Source organism: Hyperolius riggenbachi, chromosome 9 (genome assembly GCF_040937935.1).
Source record: "Hyperolius riggenbachi isolate aHypRig1 chromosome 9, aHypRig1.pri, whole genome shotgun sequence".
Taxonomy (NCBI): domain Eukaryota; kingdom Metazoa; phylum Chordata; class Amphibia; order Anura; family Hyperoliidae; genus Hyperolius; species Hyperolius riggenbachi.
Genome location: NC_090654.1, coordinates 229,890,877 through 229,911,878, shown reverse-complemented (window position 1 = coordinate 229,911,878; position 21,002 = coordinate 229,890,877). Strand labels below are relative to the sequence as shown.

The 21,002-nt window shown below is 44.9% G+C and overlaps 1 long non-coding RNA gene across 2 annotated transcripts in view; it reads left to right on the top strand.

The window, feature by feature from the left end:
• The window catches only part of LOC137533009 (uncharacterized), a 63,222-nt gene extending 48,822 nt beyond the window's left edge, over positions 1-14,400 (top strand). For both annotated transcript variants that reach the window (XR_011024109.1, XR_011024108.1), the window contains one exon: positions 13,527-14,400. This is a non-coding gene — a long non-coding RNA (uncharacterized lncRNA). The remainder of the gene's footprint in view (positions 1-13,526) is intronic.
• Positions 14,401-21,002: the final 6,602 nt, after the last annotated feature.

Sequence of the window (21,002 nt, the reverse complement as noted above, 5' to 3'; positions counted from 1 at the left end):
GGTACTCACCTCGGGTGGGGGAAGCCTCCGGATCCTAATGAGGCTTCCCACGCCGTCCTCTGTCCCACGGGGGTCTCGCTGCAGCCCTCCGAACAGCCGGCGACTGTGCCGACTGTCAGTTCAATATTTACCTTTGCTGGCTCCAGCGGGGGCGCTGTGGCGACTTTCGGCACGGAAATAGACGGAAATACCCGATCTTCGTCGGGTCCGCTCTACTGCGCAGGCGCCGGAAACTTGCGCCTGCGCAGTAGAGCAGACCCGACGGCGATCGGGTATTTCCGCCTACTTCGGCGCCGTCAGAGCGCCTGCGCAGGAGCCAGGAAGGTAAATATTACGTCACCGCTGCACGGAGGGCTGCAGCGAGACCCCTGATGGATGGAGGACGGCGTGGGAAGCCTCATTAGGATCTGGAGGCTTCCCCCACCCGAGGTGAGTACCCCCCAGGGGACGTTTTGTCGTTACAGTTCCTCTTTAAGGCTGCTTACACACAGGGACGTTACAGGCGCACGTTAGTGCAGCCTGTAACGCTCCCCCAACGCACGGCAATGTAACACAAGTGGGCTGTTCACACTGCCCACGTTGCGTTACATGTAACGCTGCACGTTCTGCCAAAAGTGTAGCATACCATAGCGTTACAGTGGCTTAAGCCGCGTTAGACTGTTTGCACTTGCTCAGTCATGTTGGGGAGAAGCGGAGAGCGGCCAGGCACATGGCTAATTAATATTCACTGCACGTTGTGACGTGCAGTGTTTACTTCCTGGTGCGGCCGCTCTGTGCGGCGATTGGCCGGCAGGACCACGTGATGCCGCATGCGTCCAAGAGTACGCATCACGGACGCCAGAGTGAGCTGCACAACGCGGCTCACTCTGACGTCCACATCGAAGAGCACCAGGCCTTGCGTTAGGTGCACGTTATGCGACCTTAACGTAGCACCTAACGCAACGTCTTGGTTTACTGACCATGGTATTACTGTGCTCAATTGGCCTGCTAACTCTCCTGACCTGAACCCCATAGAGAATCTGTGGGATATTGTGAAGAGAAAGTTGAAAGACGCAAGACCCAACACTCTGGATGAGCTTAAGGCCGCTATCGAAGCATCCTGGGCCTCCATAACACCTGAGCAGAGCCACAGGCTGATTGCCTCCATGCCACGCCGCATTGAAGCAGTCATTACTGCAAAAGGATTCCCGACCAAGTATTGAGTGCATAACTGAACATAATTATTTGAAGATTTACTTTTTTTGTTTTAAAAACACTTTTCTTTTATTGGTCGGATGAAATATGCTAATTTTTTGAGATAGGAAATTTGGATTTTCATGAGCTGTATGCCAAAATCATCAATATTAAAACAATAAAAGGCTTGAACTACTTCAGTTGTGTGTAATAAATCTAAAATATATGAAAGTCTAATGTTTATCAGTACATTACAGAAAATAATGAACTTTATCACAATATGCTAATTTTTTGAGAAGATCCTGTACATACCTGGGGCTTCCTCCAGCCCCATAAGCCTGGATCGCTCCCACGCCGGCATCCTCCGCTGCCTCTATCGCCAGTACTGGGTCCCGTCACTTCCGCCAGACGCGACCAGTTGTACGCATGCGCAGGGGCTCCCTCCGGGTTTGTACGCATGCGCAGTGCGGAGGGAGTGCACTGCGCTTGCGTCGACTGGCTCGACTGGCCGAAAGTACAGAGGCAGCGGAGGACGGCGGCGTGGGAGCGATCCAGGCTTTTGGAGCTGGAGGAAGCCCCAGGTATGTATAAATCTATTTATTTTTCATATCTGGTTTCCTTTAAGGGCTCTGCCTCTGACATAAAAGACTTGGCTTCAAATCTCGGCTCTTTCTATTTAGTAAGCCAGCACCTATTCAGTAGGAATTCTTAGCCACAAGGCTCGCTAACACTGCAGGGTGGCCTCTTGAGCGCGCCCTAGTGGCTGCCTCTCAAGTGCTTTGAGCCTCACAGGAGGCACTATACAGGAGACACTATACAGATGTTAGAATTATTATTATTACACACCATGCAATTTCCCATTAGATCGATGTGTTAAATTTCATTTCATTAGTGCACAAAATCGATCCTATTCTAGATTGGGAGCAGATCAGACATGACAGAAACGATCGATTTGATCTGACAGGAAATTGTATGGTGAGCCTAACCTCGGGTCAAAAAACACAAATTTAACTAAGAAGAGGTCCTCCAGACCCCTGTTGCCGAACACTAACCCCCAAAGAAATGCGACAAGAGCTTTTTGGATTGAAGATAGGGGCTATCCTCCCCTTCATGCTACTTTTCAGGTGTGGCTGCACTTGCAATAATCACATACTTACCAGCTTATTATACTTACCTAATTGGACAGACTTCAGAGAGAATGGACAAAGTAGATACTTGTACCTTCTGTGTATTGAGGTCCAAATCTAGCCACACCTGTAAAAATCCAGAATATTATTAACATTAATTAAATTAACTTTTTCTCCTGATTTTTTTTCCCTAGGAGATCCATTTTCATCTCTTCTTTAATGAACATTTTAGCACTTTGCAATAGTAAAAGTAGCAAAAAGGTGAAAAATAGATCTGAATTAGCCCAATAAGGTTTAGTTTTTGATCAGGCCATAGATGTCACCTTGGTGCTGGATGTATGCTACCACGAATGACTTATCTAACTGCATGCATATAGACATCTTCTTTAGAAGACCAAAAGTGACCAATAGATTACCCTCAGTTTTCAGAGATTCGAACAGGAAAAGGAGACAGGACATGATCATCAAGACCGGACTACCTAGTCTTAACGTCATATGCCCCACTCCTGCTGGCTACCATTTGTATGATGGAGCAGAGTGGTCGGTACATGCAGATAGGCACCCAGTATAACAAGTTAGAACTCTTTACTGAAGAAAATGTGCAGAGACAAATCATACACCACCATCAGGTAATACAATCTTACTTAGAACAGAGAGGAACACAGAAAGAACCAGGGCCGTGGAGTCGGAGCAATTTTGGGTACCTGGAGTCGGAGTTGGAGTCAAAGTCGGTTTCATAAATTGAGGAGTCAGATGATTTTTGTACCAAATCCACAGCCCTGGTAAGCAGGGATGGGCTTTCATGTATTCAACTATTTGAATTAGAAATTAAAATGAGGCTCCATTACCTCAGGTGTGACCACAAGAGATGGGGGTTACTTACCTAGAAATCCGTCGGATTCTATGCGTCTTACACCACTCGCACGAGACCTATAGGACGCGTTGCACAGCTCACTGCCGCACTTTCTCCTTCCGGCTTGAAGAGGGAGAGGGGGCCACTAGACACCAAGTAACTTTATAAGGCAGGGAGGTGGCCACTAGACATTGAGGTTGGCCCACGACTTGGTCCCAGTGTTTAATTTTGTCCCACTTTGTATTTGAGTTTGTCACCCTGCCTTAGAGTCTTCCCGTTCCTCTCTGCTTCCCCTCGGTCTGCTGCCGCCGGCCCCCGTTCCAGTCTTCAACTTTAATGTCGAAAAGGCCTTTGGGCATCCTCTAAGGGCCACTGAAGTGCTTGGTTCTCCAAGTACTTCCAAAGACAGGCAGCTTCGTACTAGAAGACCTGAAGCAGCCGGCGGGAGATTTGAACACGCGCTATTAGCACAGGGCACTATTGCGGGCGGGAACATGTAGAACAATACGCGTGGCTGCCATTGACTTGTAAATTGACAGTAGGATACAGCTGGCAGCAAGTGAACTGAGAATCGTGCAGGACCGACGCGGGACGGGAAGGCTGCAAGGGGCTGGCAGAAGCCCCAGGTAGGTGAAACTGTTTTTTTTTTCTACATTAAGTTTTGCTTTAAAGATCAGGGGTGTATATATACGTACGTACAGTACTTACATGTTTCTGGACACTGCTTATGATCGCACATATGCACGTGTGATCGTGCACATGCTCCCACGGGTCCCTGTGCACGTGAGTGCACATGCATTATTGCAAGGGAACATATGTAGCTAAAATCCAGTAAACATCCAAACGTAAAAATCAGCAAACGCCTCAATCCTAACAGACTAACAACCTAAGAACAATCACAAATACATACAGAATTATATACAATGTGCGGTACAACAGCTCATAGAGCATTAAGCAATAAATCATCAGGCCTAGGAATTAGGAAACGGGTACAGAGGTGCCCAGAGCTCACCAGCACTCAAGGCAATCAGGACTATCAAATATCCTAGCAATTGCTGAGTCCAAGAAAAGCTCTTAAGTTGGCTGGCCACACTTGTAATTAATGCAAAGGCTAATGAGTAGTGATGGTCATGTCTAGGAGAACTCATGGAGAAGCATGTGATTTGCTTTATCAAGCTTATAGATTTGCAAAGCTTCAGTTTGCTGTGATCACATCTTGCTTTAGCACATGATCATGACTAGCAAATTAGAGACTTGCATACAGGGATGAGCAGAAACTACGCCAGTGCAAATTTACGCATCATAGTTTGCATCTACGCATCGTAGTTCGTAGGTGTAGTTTCAAAACTACTCTTATGAATTTACGCATAGCGAAGTACCGCTACGTGTAGCTTACGCCCACTATGCGTAGTTAACATGTGTATTGCCTAGTGAACTAAGAATGCATTACTCGTGTCTATTTTCCCGCGTGCAATTGTATGCTTACACATTTACGCACTGGAAAGGGGAATGTATGCATAGAAGAGTTCCTGGTTTAGGCATTTAAACAGGAAGTAATGCAGAAAATTTTCTGCATAAGGGCATAAGCATCCGCATACACTTCGCTTTGCACAAAGCGTAAATTGTGTATTTTAACGTGTGGTCTACGAATTGCATACGAAGCGAATATTTGATTTTGAAGCCATATTTTAGCAAAGCGTAATTTGCGTAAAACTACGCGTAGTTCCAGCGTAGCGAAGTTGGCTGACTACGACCATCCCTGCTTGCATATCTATCAACTGACCAAACTGATCACATGCCTCTCCATGAGTTTTCCTAGACATGGCCATCACTACTAATGAGGAATATCAGAATCCTTTATTTCGCCAAGCATGAGGGGACATGCCCAGGAATTGTTTTTGGCACAATACAATGGCTCAGGAAGAGTGCATAGAAAAAGGAAGAAGGAAAAGAGAAAGAGAGAGTGCATATAAAGAGGTACAACAGATATCAGATTAACACTACATTGTAAAACAAAAAAGAAAACATCACAATCCCAGTGTGACCCTAAGATGTCGATAGTTAGTCTTGTGGGCTGTTCGGCTTTAACAGCTTTAATATTTGGAAGTTCATAGAGCTTCTGATACTACAACCTTGCAAGCCAAAGTACTGCAACATTTTGGCCAGAGGCTGGTGAAAGTCACCTGCTATGACCAAATGTATATCACCTGTGGTTACGGATATCCACTACACTTCAAACGTTTACTGCCACCAAGTGGAAAAACACAGTAATACACCATTCCTGAGTGAATGCATCTCTTAATGCTAATCCCACTAATTTTAAATATGTTTACATCAGAAAATGGGAGCATTTTAAGGCCCAAGAATGCAAAATATAGTCCTAGAGGACAAGCCCTATTTGTACAGGTAAAAAGTTATAACTTTAGTAATGTAATTAAAAAGAACTTCAAACGTTCTAACAAATGTCACATATAGGTGCGCAATAACCGCCTGTTACCTAGATAGGTGATGTAAACAGAAGATAGTAAAGTCAGGTCCTGGTCAACCCCCCTCCTCCCCTGTATAAAGTTTCCATGGGGTGGTGTCGCTATTCCCCAACTCCCTGTGACTTTTATCTACAATATGATAAAGGCTAAGTGCTTGGAGATATGCAGTATACTGTCTACTGCTAGTTATGTCAAAACACAACAACCCTCTCTACAGCAGGTACCTAGCTACAGTGGATTGCAAAAGTATTTGGCCCCCTTGAAGTTTTCCACATTTTGTCACATTACTGCCACAAACATGAATCAATTTTATTGGAATTCCACGTGAAAGACCAATACAAAGTGGTGTACACGTGAGAAGTGGAACAAAAATCATACATGATTCCAAATATTTTTTTAAAATAAATAACTGCAAAGTGGGGTGTGCGTAATTATTCAGCCCCCTTTGGTCTGAGTACAGTCAGTTGCCCATAGGCATTGCCTGATGAGTGCTAATGACTAAATAGAGTGCACCTGTGTGTAATCTAATGTCAGTACAAATACAACTGCTCTGTGATGGCCTCAGAGGTTCTCTAAGATAATATTGGGAGCAACAAGGCCATGAAGTCCAAAGAACACACCAGACAGGTCAGGGATAAAGTTATTGAGAAATTTAAAGCAGGCTTAGGCTACAAAAAGATTTCCAAAGCCTTGAACATACCACTGAGCACTTTTCAAGCAATCATTCAGAAATGGAAGGAGTATGGCACAAATGTAAACCTACCAAGACAAGGCCGTCCACCTAAACTCACAGGCCGAACAAGGAGAGCGCTGATCAGAAATGCAGTCAAGAGGCCCATGGTGACTCTGGACGAGCTGCACAGATCTACAGCTCAGGTGGGGGACTCTGTCCATAGGACAACTATTAGTCGTACATTGCACAAAGTTGGCCTTTATGGAAGAGTGGCAAGAAGAAAGCCATTGTTAACAGAAAAGCATAAGAAGTCCCGTTTGCCAAAAGCCATGTGGTGGACACAGCAAGCATGTGGAAGAAAGTGCTGTGGTCAGATGAGACCCAAAATGGAACTTTTTGGCCAAAATGCAAAACGCTATGTGTGGCGGAAAACTAACACTGCATATAACTCTGAACACAGCATCCCCACTGTCAAATATGGTGGTGACAGCATCATGCTCTGGGGGTGCTTCTCTTCAGCAGGGACAGGGAAGCTGGCCAGAGTTGATGGGAAGTTGGATGGAGCCAAATACAGGGCAATCTTGGAAGAAAACCTCTTGGAGTCTGCAAAAGACTTGAGACTGGGGCAGAGGTTCACCTTCCAGCTGGACAATGACCCTAAACATAAAGCCAGGGCAACAAGGGAATGGTTTAAAACAAAACATATCCATGTGTTAGAATGGCCCAGTCAAAGTCCAGATCTAAATCCAATCGAGAATCTGTGGCAAGATCTGAAAACTGTTGTTCACAAACGCTGTCCATCTAATCTGACTGAGCTGGAGCTGTTTTGCAAAGAAGAATGGGCAAGGATTTCAGTCTCTAGATGTACAAAGCTGGTAGAGACTTACCCTAAAAGACTGGCAGCTGTAATTGCAGCAAAAGGTGGTTCTACAAAGTATTGACTCAGGGGGCTGAATAATTATGCACACCCCACTTTGCAGTTATTTATCTGTAAAAAATGTTTGGATTCATGTATGAGTTTCGTTCCACTTCTCACGTGTACACCACTTTGTATTGCTCTTTCACGTGGAATTCCAATAAAATTGATTCATGTTTGTGGCAGTTGTCACAGTAGCCCTAGTGGTCAGACCGCGAAATGCCTTCCAAACGGTGCCAGCGCACGGATCGTGCGAACTCTGGTCGCAGTCAATGCGTAGGAACCGTTGGGAATTGGCCGCAGACAAACCAGAAGGGAGCCTGTGAGGTACGATAATTACAATTTTACACACTATTTCAGGGTATAACTGCCACCACCTCTGTTTTCTGAGACAGAGGAACTCACTAACTGGTTATTTCTCGACCTGCAAATAAAAACGGTTAAACGCACTCTATTCTGTCTAGATATCAACAATAGTAGCGTCTCTTCAGAAGTCTGGTTCAGTTGTGCGGCTGATAAGCAGGGTAGCAGAACAGTGAATGACTTTGATGAAGTCTTTTATTCACAGCAATATAAATAATTAATATATACAGAAAATTATTAAAATCAACAATTATTGAGACATGAGATAACACAGTAAATAAAGAAAGGGAGAAAAAATACTTAGTTTCTGGAAAGATGTCCTTTAGTGGGAAGAATCATCAAGTCCTTGGTTTCAAGTTCTGCAAAGTTCTTTGTTCCACAGCTAAATTCAAAGTTCAGCAAGATGTCCGCCAACCATGTGTCCTCTGGCTGGCAGTGTGCTTTCGTGAAGGTGGAATTTGGAGGACTCAGGGCCCGCCTGCCGGCCATGTGCTTTTGATGAAGCTGGTTTGGGAGTGTGGCAATGCCGGCCCCCTCTGGGTTACCCACCAATGACAGTTCATTCCCTCTGAGAGATTTTAGGGCTAAATTTATAAACTGCCGTAACTCACAAACGATACACGTTATTTTTAGGGGGATAACAGATTCATACTTGTCGGAAAATACAGATTAATATGACATCAGACATGGCTAGGGCAGCGGGTCCAGTTCTTGAGAAGGGTCATACCTCAATAACCGGACGGACTATCACAAGGAATTTCATATCAGCACGATGGCCAGATTTTACCGAACAAGTAGAAATTAATTTTATAGCTGTGCGAGGTATGGTTGCCATATAATCGTCAAGAAACCATACCCCACATGCATTCATATCTGGCCTGGTCAGAGCCGCTTCGGCTGGCTTTCTATGGCCCCCCTGTGGAGCCAGCTTCCTAGTCCTTTTCATGGGGACATCTGGCTGTAGGGGGAATGAGCTAGTCCCTGCAGGGAATCTGGCCACGTGCGACATTCCTGAGGGGTGAGGGGAATGCTTTGAGTTTACACCTCTGGCTACAGGCACCAGGTTTCATGAAAAGAACTCTGCTGCTCTTATGAAGACAGCAGAGACCCTCCAGGCTGGACTGCCTGGTATCCACAGACAGGAGATTCTGATTTGGCGGCGCAACGGCAATCGAGGCAGGAAACCGACTGCGGCTGCGTTTTCGTTTCTCATGGCTGTTCCGTGACAGCAGTAATGTGACAAAATGTGAAAAACTTCAAGGGGGCCGAATACTTTTGCAAACCACTGTATACTGGGGGTGCTACAACCAGATATTCTGGGACACTAGCTACAAGGTGCCCCCCAGCAATCACAATAGCCCAAATCAGAGCTGCCCAGGCAAGCACACCCATGGGGTGGTATAGGTAATTGTTGCAAAGCTATAGGTGATATAATTCATACCTTTTGTTCATGGTATGTAGCCAATTCCATTCAGTGTTTAACATGGTTATCCTTGGCAGCTTTACTACAATTTAAAACCCTCTCCTTCACCAAATACCAAAGATTACTTATTATATTTTTGCAGTAGCTCAGCAAACCATTTCAAAGCCTGGAAAAAACATTTGTGCCAACCGAGGTAAGGGCCAGGATTAAATAACAATGATCCATCAGAAGCTGGCTAGCTTCCTCAGTTACTGACAACAGCACTTAGAGAAAGTTTGGGATCATTTGACTTGTTACATTACTTTCAGTTAATCCCTGGGATAATGAAAGTGTTGGCAGTGGAGTTGGTTGGCTTTGGGGGATACAACTGTCTCTTGAACCTGGCCTCTTATGTCTGTCTGTCTTATGTCTGTCTTATCTAATCTTGTCTTCTGTCTTATCACTGTCTTCCCGACTACCCTTTTCTTCTCTTTCCTTATCCATTGGCCAACCATAGGCTTATCTCCACGAAGACTGCACGTAAACAGCATGGTCACAACCCTAATATAAATCTTTTATGTGGATCCGAGGTGAACTTTTAAGGTGCGTACACACACACTACAGAAGCAAACGACGGGTCCGTCGGACTTTCAGCAGACTGTAGTGCGGGTGTACGCACTGTCGGCGGACTGATAAGGCTGTTACTGAACAATCCACCCGGCGGATCGTTCAGGAACAGCCTTATCAGTCCGCCGACAGTACGTACACAGTCTGCTGAAAACCCGCCCAGCGGGAGGTGCCGACGGACCCGTCGTAGGCTGCTGTAGTGCGTGTTACTCATTGCATAATTGTGTTCCTTTCCCATTGTTTATAGGGCATTCCTCAAGCCAAATACTTTTTTGTTTTAATACTCTAATTCTCTATAAACTAAAGATAAGATAAGATAAGTAGTTTATTCGCCAAGTACGGCCGAGCCGTACTTGGAATTGCTTTTGGTACACATGGCTTAGGCAAAGAAGAAGCACTCCACATTGGCGGAGTACTGTACATGATACATTACAGTAGATGCTACAATTTTAGAACATAGACAAATGTTAACCTTAACAACAAAACATTTAACATTTCTGTGTAGACAAATGAACACCTTAACAACAGCACCTTAACATTTCTGCAATAGTTACTGCTACCTATACGGAAGAGAAGAAAGACCTCTGAGCATGAGGAGTAGGTAGGTAGGTAGAAGCTTTACAGTTTAGGTGGTGGGGGTTTAGTGGGGGTTGGCGTTTAACAAAAGAACTGCCTGAGGGAAGAAGGTGTTCCGACGTCTGCTGGTTCTGGATCGAATGGTTCGGTAGCGCGGGCCCAGCGGGAGAGGCTCAAAGAAGCATCTGCCAGGGTGAGAAGAGTCACAGGAAATCCTGTTGACCCTCTTCCTCATCCTGGCGGTGTGGAGAAGGTCAAGGGATGGTAGGTGTGAACCAATGATCTTTTCTGCCTCATTGATGATTCTTTGCAGTTTTTGTCTATCGCTCTCCGTTGCGCCAGCATACCAGACGATTATGGAGGAGCAGAGAATGGACTCCGTAGTCGCCCTGTAGAAGCTGGTCAGCAGCTCCCGATGGATGCCAAATTTTTTAAGTTGGCGCAGGAAAAATAGCCTCTGCCGTGCCTTCTTCTGGATTCTGACAGTGTTTTGCCCCCATTTTAGGTCAGTGGATAAGGTTGAGCCTAGGAACCGCACAGTTGGTACTCTGGAGACCACTGTCTCGCCTATGTTGACAGGTGGAAGGGCAGGAGGGTTCTTCCTAAAGTCAACAACCAGCTTGACAGTCTTTGTTGCATTGAGGGTGAGGTTGTTTCTCTTGCACCAATTACAGATTCTCTCTATTTCGCTGTGATACTTGTGCTAACTGTTGTTGTCAATGAGTCCAATGATAGTTGTGTCATCAGAAAATTTGATGACCTTAACAGAATCTGTGGAGGAGGTGCAGTTATTGGTATACAGGGAGAACAAGCCACGCCCACAGGTTTTCAGAGAGCCTTGGCAGTAGCAAGGGCTCATGGGAGCTCACTCTGGGCAGAAGGAGGAGGAGGTGTTACTAGCCATTTATTTCAGAGGCAGAGAGGAGGAGGGGGGATTAGGTTTTTTTCACAGGCTGAGTGCTCAAGATACAGATAAGCTTGCCTCTGTGTAATGTTTACAAACAACATAGCTGATGTCATTGTGTCACAGGAAGACATAATCAAATTCTATTAAAGCTGTTTGCAGCTAGATTTGCTGTGTAAACCATCTAAACTTTAGATAAGATATATAGACAAGTTACTTGCTATAGTTAGTTTTTCATCTCGGATCATCTTGCTGGAGTCAGAAACGTTGCAGCTCCACTCCTTGAAGCTCCAGCATTCAACTGATATAACCCAGCTGCATTATTCTGTTTATATTGTCAAAATGGTTATGTGTCATACACATACAACAGGGGAGCTGCAGTTGAGGGCTCTTGCTGGAACTTGCAGGGGTTGTGTTACAGCAACCACTTCATCTGTACGTTCACAGCTGTTATGGTCATCCTCCACAACAGGATCCATGTTGTGGCTATGAGAGCCGCTCTAGCTACTCTTAAACCCACTGAAGGCCTCCAGCTCTATGCAGTTTTCTAAGAACTTTTTCTAAGAACTTGTAGCAATGCCAAAGTGGGTTAACTCAACCACCGCCTCTGCCCGCTGCCTGCACTCCATGTCATGTTTCAGATGATACTTTTTCATTCACAACCGGAAGGAGGAAGTATCAGAGAGCTGGAACCTGACGTGGAGCACAGTGGCCAGAGGCAGCAACAAGGGTGAGTTAAGCCACCTGGCCACGGCCCGTATGTATTTGGAATGCCATTCTGAACAGGAACGCCCATCCCTAGTGACATCATATATTTACTTGATAAATCTAGAGATACGACACTATGGGCCTGATTCAGCTAAGAACAGTAAAGTTGCTGTGTGCAGGCAGCGCAAAGCAATGCTGTGGGAGCAGCCCCCATTAAAGGGAACCTGAAGGGAGAGGTATATAGAGGCTGCCATGTATATTTCCTTTTATGCTACTGAAGTTCTGCCTCTAATACCTTTAGCCATAGACCCTGAACAAGCATGCAGCAGATCAGGTGTTTCTGACATTTTTGTCATATCTGACAAGATTAGCAGCATGTTTGTTTCTGGTGAGATACAGACACTATTGCAGCCAAATAGATCAGCAGGGCTACCAGGCAACTGGTATTGTTTAACATACGTGGCATTTAGGGTTAAAGGGAAGCTGAAGCGAGAAGTATATGGAGGCTGCCATATTTATTTCTTATATATACCCTTAGTGTAATGCAGAAATAAAAATGGCAGCCTCCATATACTTCTCGCCTCAGCTTTTTTTTAACCCTTAGTGCCATGCATGTTATTAGGTTAATGCTTGCATTGCTATGGCAATGCGCAGTGTTCCATGTGTTACCACAGCAACAAGCAAAAGGCGAAAGCTCTTAAAAGCCCAGAGAAATAAAAAGAAAAAAAAAGATGGAGCAGAAAGTCTTTATATCATACCTATTAATGTGTTGTATTGTTACGTACAGTAATAGCCATGCATTAAGCCCAATAATACAAGTGGCAGTACTATAAGGCCTTGTTGCAATAAGTACTGGACTTTATGTAATATATCAAAAAATTGCGCAAAAATGCAGTGTCTCAAAGATAGTACAAAAACTTTATTGATACAAAACACAAAACTTGACATGAACCATCTGTGTAACTTAAATAAAGAGGCTCAATAAAGGCTTATTCAAATTGTTTGGCTGGCAGAAAAAGGACCATATTAGTAGAATTGGCAGAATGGTTGAGTTGGCAACGACACTAGTCCGTTTCGGGCTGAATATGCCCTTCGCCAGGCCAAATAAGCGAATTTACAATCAGCCAGCGTAAGGAGCCAAGAGAGCAAAGCATGGAGAAAGGCACCTGAGCCTAGCAGGCAGGGCCGGATTTACCATAAGGCACTGTAGGCATGTGCCTACAAGCACCTGATGATGGAAAGGCGGCTCACTCCCCTCCCTCATCATAGCCTCCCTCCCTAATACCTTATGCAGAGTTACTCACCTGGGTCTCTGAATTCCACTGATGAGATCTCCCTTCAGTTGGGGGCACCTCTAACTGCTTAATACTGAGGGTGCCTCTGGCTACCTAATGCTAAGGGACTCATGTAGCTGCCTACGAAAAGCAAGGGAAGTAAGAGAGAATTGACAGCTGGGCCAGCCAGCACACTTGCGGTGCAGTTCAACAGGGGTTTGAAGGTTCATGGAAGGCAAAGTCTAGGCTGCCAGGACATCTGTGCATATAGGATCCTGTGATGTAAATCCGGGCCTGCTAGCAGGTACACAATGTGCAAATCCACTGGCACTACATAGAGGAGGCAGCTAGGTACAGCTAGGTTGCCAGATGTGAACGTATTTGAGATGTATTGCTGTGTCTTATGCAACGTATGATGCAGCTTACATGTTCTTTTCCTTGCAGAATCCGAAGCTGTCATGCATCATCTCACGGTACTGAAAAAGTTGAAGCACTGCAAGGAAGGCATCGACCAACTCAAGAAGGCTGTGAAATGACTGCAAATCTCCATGAACAATTTGAGGAGTGATGTAGCTTATATGAAAAACAGTTTAAACCACTCAGATTAAAATATTTTACTACCTGCACTATGATATTCTGTGACAACACTAAGCTTTTTTTTTGTTTCTGTCTACCAGCAGACCTTAGTAGCTATATTGTATATTGGATTGTGGGTCCAAAGCTTTATTCGCTTCCAAGTAGTTCCCATCAGGCAGGCAGGAAGGTCCTGGTTGAAAAAAAAAATAGAAGAGGTACTAGCTGTTTTTTATATCCCGGCGCTTTTTCAGGTCCACCTACATTATACTAGGAACATTATTTAAAGCAATACTGAAGTGTAATTAAAACAAGCAGATACTAATCTATGGAGAGGGGAGGCTCTGGGTCCCATAGAGTTTTCCTATTTCTCTCGCAGTCCCCTCATTGCAGCGCGGTCACCCTCCTTTAAATCTGCCACCACTGGAGGCTTTGGAAGTCTTCGGGAACATTCGGGTATGTGCCTCTGCAGATATTACTGAAGGGGGATAAATAACCTGCATAATGAACTTGAGTCATTGGCTATGAATATAGCGCTGAAATCCAGCCCAAAAAGTTTCAACAAAACCCCATAGTTGTAGCTCCAGGAAACCGTATCAAAGACTTTATATATATTCAGAGACATACAAATATCTGGGATTCTTAATTTCTGTAGGAAGTTAGTAATGTGGGCCACCCTATATACTGTATCAATGGCCCAACACCCTGGGATAAAACAAGCCTGGTCTTTTGTGTCTTAAGGCTCATACACACATCAGATTATAGTCTTTGGAAAATGAAAGATCACAGACCAATCTTACCACCCTTCATGTAGTATGAGAGCCATACCTTCACAGTCTTTCCTATGGAGCTGAGCTCCACATCAGAAAAAAATATTTGCAAGATGCTGCACACACAGATGCTGTACAGACACAAAAGATCAGTATCTGCAAAAGATCTGTTCCTGCCAAAAATCCATTCCTGCAAATTGCAATGATAGTCTATGAGATCTGCAGATCATCATATACATATGATTTAACTGACATTCATCTGCAGATCAAGCAATCATCCACAGATCTGAAAATCCAACCTGGCGGATCTGATGTGCAGATGAATGTCAGTTAAATCATGTGTGTACGATGATCTGAAGATCTCATAGACTATCATTGCAATTTGGAGGAATGGATTTTTGGCAGGAACAGATCTTTTGCAGCTACAGATCTTTTGAGTGTGTGCAGCATGTTTGTGTGCAGCATCTTGCAAAGATTTTTTTCTGATGGGGAGTTCAGCTCCATAGAAAAGACTGTGTAGAGTATGGCTCTCATACTACACGAAGGGTGGTAAGATTGGTCTGTGATCTTTCATTTTCCAAAGACTATAGTCTGATGTGTGTATGCACCTTTAGGCATTGTAGAAAGGCAATGGGCTCAATTCACTAAAAGGTGGTAACTCAGTTATCACGTGTAAAGGCTTTGCATGTGCTAACTCGAGTGTAAAGGCTTTGCATGTGCTAACTCGAGTGTAAAGGCTTTGCATGTGCTAACTCGAGTGTTAAGGCTTTGCACGTGTAAACTTGGGTGCTAAGTAGTTTGCACGTGCAAACTTGGGTGCTAAGTGGTTTGCATGTGCAAACTTGGGTGCTAAGTGGTTTGCACGTGCAAACTTGGGTGCTAAGTGGTTTGCATGTGCAAGTGGCTTTTCACTGCCGTGCTAACACTTAGCACCCTTTAGTGAATCAAGCCCAATGACTCACATGACTAACATTTAAACAACAGATTATTAATTATATTTAACCACTTGAGGACCACAGTCTTTTCGCCCCTTAAGGACCAGAGCCTTTTTCTCCATTCAGACCACTGCAGCTTTCACGGTTTATTGCTCGGTCATACAACCTACCACCTAAAGGAATTTTACCTTCTTTTCTTGTCACTAATACAGCTTTCTTTTGGTGCTATTTGATTGCTGCTGCGAGTTTTACTTTTTATTATATTCATCAAAAAAGACATGAATTTTGTCAAAAAAATTACTTTTTTAACTTGCTGTGCTGACATTTTTCAAATAAAGTAAAATTTCCTATACATTTGAGCGCGAAAGTTATTCTGCTACATGTCTTTGATTAAAAAAAAACCATTCAGTGTATATTTATTGGATTGGGTAAAAGTTATAGCGTTTACAAACTATGGTGCCAAAAGTGAATTTTCCCATTTTCAAGCATCTCTGACTTTTCTGCGCACCTGTCAGGTTTCATGAGGGATTCCAGGATAGTACAAATACCCCCCAAATGACCCCATTTTGGAAAGAAGACATCCCAAAGAATTCAGTGAGAGGCATGGTGAGTTCATAGAAGATTTTATTTTTTGTCACAAGTTAGCGGAAATGACACTTTCTGACAAAAAAAAAAAAGTTTCCATTTCTTCTAACTTGCGACAAAAAAAAATGAAATCTGCCACGGACTCACTATGCTCCTCTCTGAATACCTTGAAGTGTCTACTTTCCAAAATGGGGTCATTTGTGGGGTGTGTTCACTGTCCTGGCATTTTGGGGGGTGCCTAATTGTAAGCACCCCTGTAAAGCCTAAAGATGCTCATTGGACTTTGGGCCCCTTAACGCAGTTAGGCTGCAAAAAAGTGCCACACATGTGGTATTGCCGTACTCAGGAGAAGTAGTATAATGTGTTTTGGGGTGTATTTTTACACATACCCATGCTGAGTGGGAGAAATATCTCCGTAAATGACAATTGTTTTATTTTTTTTACACACAGTTGTCTATAGAGATATTTCTCCCACTCAGTATGGGTATGTGGAAAAATACACCCCACAACACATTATACTACTTCTCCTGAGTACGGCGATACCACATGTGTGGCACTTTTTTGCACCCTAACTGCGCTAAGGGGCCCAAAGTCCAATGAGTACCTTTAGGATTTCACAGGTCATTTTGAGAAATTTCGTTTCAAGACTACTCCTCACGGTTTAGGGCCCCTAAAATGCCAGGACAGTATAGGAACCCCACAAATTACCCCATTTTAGAAAGAAGACACCCCAAGGTATTCCGTTAGGAGGATGGTGAGTTCATAGAAGATTTTTTTTTTGTCACAAGTTAGCGGAAATTGATTTTAATTGTTTTTTTTCACAAAGTGTCATTTTCCGCTAACTTGTGACAAAAAATAAAATCTTCTATGAACTCACCATACTCCGAACGGAATACCTTGGGGTGTCTTCTTTCTAAAATGGGGTCATTTGTGGGGTTCCTATACCGCCCTGGCATTTTAGGGGCCCTAAACCGTGAGGAGTAGTCTTGAAACCAAATGTCGCAAAATGACCTGTGAAATCCTAAAGGTACTCATTGGACTTTGGGCCCCTTAGCGCACTTAGGGTGCAAAAAAGTGCCACACATGTGGTACCGCCGTACTCAGGAGAAGTAGTATAATGTGTTTTGGGGTGTATTTTTACACATACCCATGCTGGGTGGGAGAAATATCTCTGTAAATGACAATTGTTTGATTTTCTTTACACACAATTGTCCATTTACAGAGAGATTTCTCCCACCCAGCATGGGTATGTGTAAAAATACACCCCAAAACACAATATACTACTTCTTCTGAGTACGGCGATACCACATGTGTGACACTTTTTTGCAACCTAGGTGCGCTAAGGGGCCTAACGTCCTATTCACGGGTTATTTCGAGGCATTTGGATTCTAGACTACTGCTCACGGTTTAGGGCCCCTAAAATGCCAGGGCAGTATAGGAACCCCACAAGTGACCCCATTTTAGAAAGAAGACACCCCAAGGTATTCTGTTAGGAGTATGGTGAGTTCATAGAAGATTTTTTTTTTGTCACAAGTTAGCGGAAAATGACACTTTGTGAAAAAAAAACAATACATATCAATTTCCGCTAACTTGTGACAAAAAATAAAATCTTCTATGAACTCATCATACACCTAACAGAATACCTTGGGGTGTCTTCTTTCTAAAATGGGGTCACTTGTGGGGTTCCTATACTGCCCTGGCATTTTAGGGGCCCTAAACCGTGAGGAGTAGTCTTGAACCCAAATGTCTCAAAATGACCTGTGAAATCCTAAAGGTACTCATTGGACTTTGGGCCCCTTAGCACAGTTAGGCTGCAAAAAAGTGTCACACATGTGGTATCGCCGTACTCAGAAGAAGTAGTATAATGTGTTTTGTGGTGTATTTTTACATATAACCATGCTGGGTGGGAGAAATATCTGTAAATGACACATTTTTGATTTTTTTTTACACACAATTGTCCATTTACAGAGAGATTTCTCCCACCCAGCATGGGTATGTGTAAAAATACACCACAAAACACATTATACTACTTCTCCTGAGTATGACGATACCACATGTGTGACACTTTTTTGCAGCCTAGGTGCGCTAAGGGGCCCGACGTCCTATTTACAGGTCATTTTGAGGCATTTGTTTTCTAGACTACTCCTCACGGTTTAGGGCCCCTAAAATGCCAGGGCAGTATAGGAACCCCACAAGTGACCCCATTTTAGAAGAAACCCCAAGGTATTCCGTTAGGGGTATGGTGAGTTCATAGAAGATTTTATTTTTTGTCACAAGTTAGTGAAAAATGACACTTAAAAAACAATAAAAATCCAATTTCCGCTAACTTTTGACAAAAAATAAAATCTTCTATGAACTCATCATACACCTAACAGAATACCTTGGGGTGTCTTCTTTCTAAAATGGGGTCACTTGTGGGGTTCCTATACTGCCCTGGCATTTTACGGGCCCAAAACTGTGAGTAGTCTGGAAACCAAATTTCTCAAAATGACTGTTCAGGGGTATAAGCATCTGCAAATTTTGATGACAGGTGGTCTATGAGGGGGCAAATTTTGTGGAACCGGTCATAAGCAGGGTGGCCTCTTAGATGACAGGATGTATTGGGCCTGATCTGATGGATAGTAGTGCTAGGGGGGTGACAGGAGGTGATTGATGGGTGTCTCAGGGGGCGGTTAGAGGGGAAAATAGATGCAATCAATGCACTGGGGAGGTGATCGGAAGGGGGTCTGAGGGGGATCTGAGGGTTTGGCCGAGTGATCAGGAGCCCACACGGGGCAAATTAGGGCCTGATCTGATGGGTAGGTGTGCTAGGGGGTGACAGGAGGTGATTGATGGGTGTCTCAAGGTGTGATTAGAGGGGGGAAATAGATGCAAGCAATGCACTAGCGAGGTGATCAGGGCTGGGGTCTGAGGGCGTTCTGAGGTGTGGGCGGGTGATAGGGTGCCCGCAAGGGGCAGATTAGGGTCTAATCTGATGGGTAACAGTGACAGGTAGTTACAGCGGGTGATTGATGGGTAATTAGTGGGTGTTTAGAGGAGAGAAGAGATGTAAACACTGCACTTGGGAGGTGATCTGATGTTGGATCTGCGGGCGATCTATTGCTGTGGGTGGGTGATCAGATTGCCCGCTAGGGGCTGATTGATGGGTGGCAGTGACAGGGGGTGATTGATGGGTGGCAGTGACAGGGGGTGATTGATGGGTGATTGATAGGTGATTGACAGGTGATCAGTGGGTTATTACAGGGAATAACAGATGTAAATATTGCACTGGCGAATTGATAAGGGGGGGGGGGGTCTGAGGGCAATCAGCGTGTGGGCGGGTGATTGGGTGCCCGCAAGGGGCAGATTAGGGTCTAATCTGATGGGTAACAGTGATAGGGGGTGATTGATGGGTAATTAGTGGGTGTTTAGAGGAGAGAAGAGATGTAAACACTGCACTTGGGAGGTGATCTAATGTCGGATCTGCGGGCGATCTATTGGTGTGGGTGGGTGATCAGATTGCCCGCAAGGGGCAGGTTAGGGGCTGATTGATGGGTGGCAGTGACAGGGGGTGATTGACAGGTGATCAGGGGGATAGATGCATACAGTACACGGGGGGGGGGGGGGTCTGGGGAGAATCTGAGGGGTGGGGGGGGGTGATCAGGAGGGAGTAGGGGGCAGATTAGGGACTAAAAAAAAAAAATAGTGTTGACAGATAGTGACAGGGAGTGATTGATGGGTGATTAGGGGGGTGACTGGGTGCAAACAGTGGTCTGGGGAGTGGGCAGGGGGGGGGTCTGAGGGGTGCTGTGGGCGATCAGGGGGCAGGGGGGGGGGAAATCAGTGTGCTTGGGTGCAGACTAGGGTGGCTGCAGCCTGCCCTGGTGGTCCCTCGGACACTGGGACCACCAGGGCAGGAGGCAGCCAGTATAATATGCTTTGTATACATTACAAAGCCTATTATACCAAGTTCATGCGGCGATCCGGGTGCTAGTAACCCGCCGGCGCTTCCGAAAGGCCGGCGGGTTACAGCGAACGGGGGGCGGAGCCAGTCCCCGGTGGCTGATCGCGTCACGAATGACGCGATCGCCGCATAGCAACACCCGCAGCCGCCCCCGCCGATGGGCGTATTGCGGTCGTTTGGGCCCGGACTTTGCCGCTGCCCATCGGCTGGGGGCGGTCCTTAAGTGGTTAAAGCAAACCTGTGACGTTTTCTGTGCAAAAAAACAGATACTTACCTGGATCCTCTGGAGGCTTCCCCTGTCCACCTCCACCAGGCCGTTCCAGCGTCGAGTCTCCAAAAGCTTGTGGCAGCACTGCGCAGGATGGCTTGCATCTGAACAGTAACACAGTATCTTGGCTGGAAAAAGCCAAGCCCATTCGGTTCTATGCTCCATTGAAAAAACGTTGTCGGCAGGTTTCGGGGGGTGGGGTTCCAGTGTTGGAACAGCAAGGAGGAGCTGGACAGGGGAATCTGCTTTATTATCCAGAAGCAATCCTCTACCTAGGTAAGTACCCATTTGGGTCATTTTTTTCTTTACAATATTCTGGGGTTTACATTGCTCATACTCAGTCTTGGCAATACTGGCCAGGAGAGCAGCAACATGGGTACGATCTGTCTTTGTATGACTCATAAAGCTGCACTAAAAGTGAGGCTAAAATCTCTTCAAATGTTTTGTAAAACCATGCAGACTATCCATCTGGAAAATGGATTTAAATGGATTCCACTTCTAATACTTAATCTAGAGTAATCTTTGAATAAATGTTCTCTCTTTGCTCAGAGGTGATCTAGGGGAGTATGAGGCTAGGTACACAGTGGGCTTGATTCACAAAAGAGTGCTAACTGTTAGCACTGCCGTTTTCGCGCGAATTTTCGCATTGCGCGACATCACAAATTATTGTGCGAAACGATAACGTTTTTGCCCGCAAGCACGAATTTTCGCCCGAAAATGATATAGATTTCGTGGGAAAATTTGTGTTTGTGCGCGAAAACATTATCGTTTCGCGCAAAAATTCACAATCGCACACAATGCGAAAATTTGTGCGAAAACAGCCGTGCTAACAGTTAGCACTCTTTT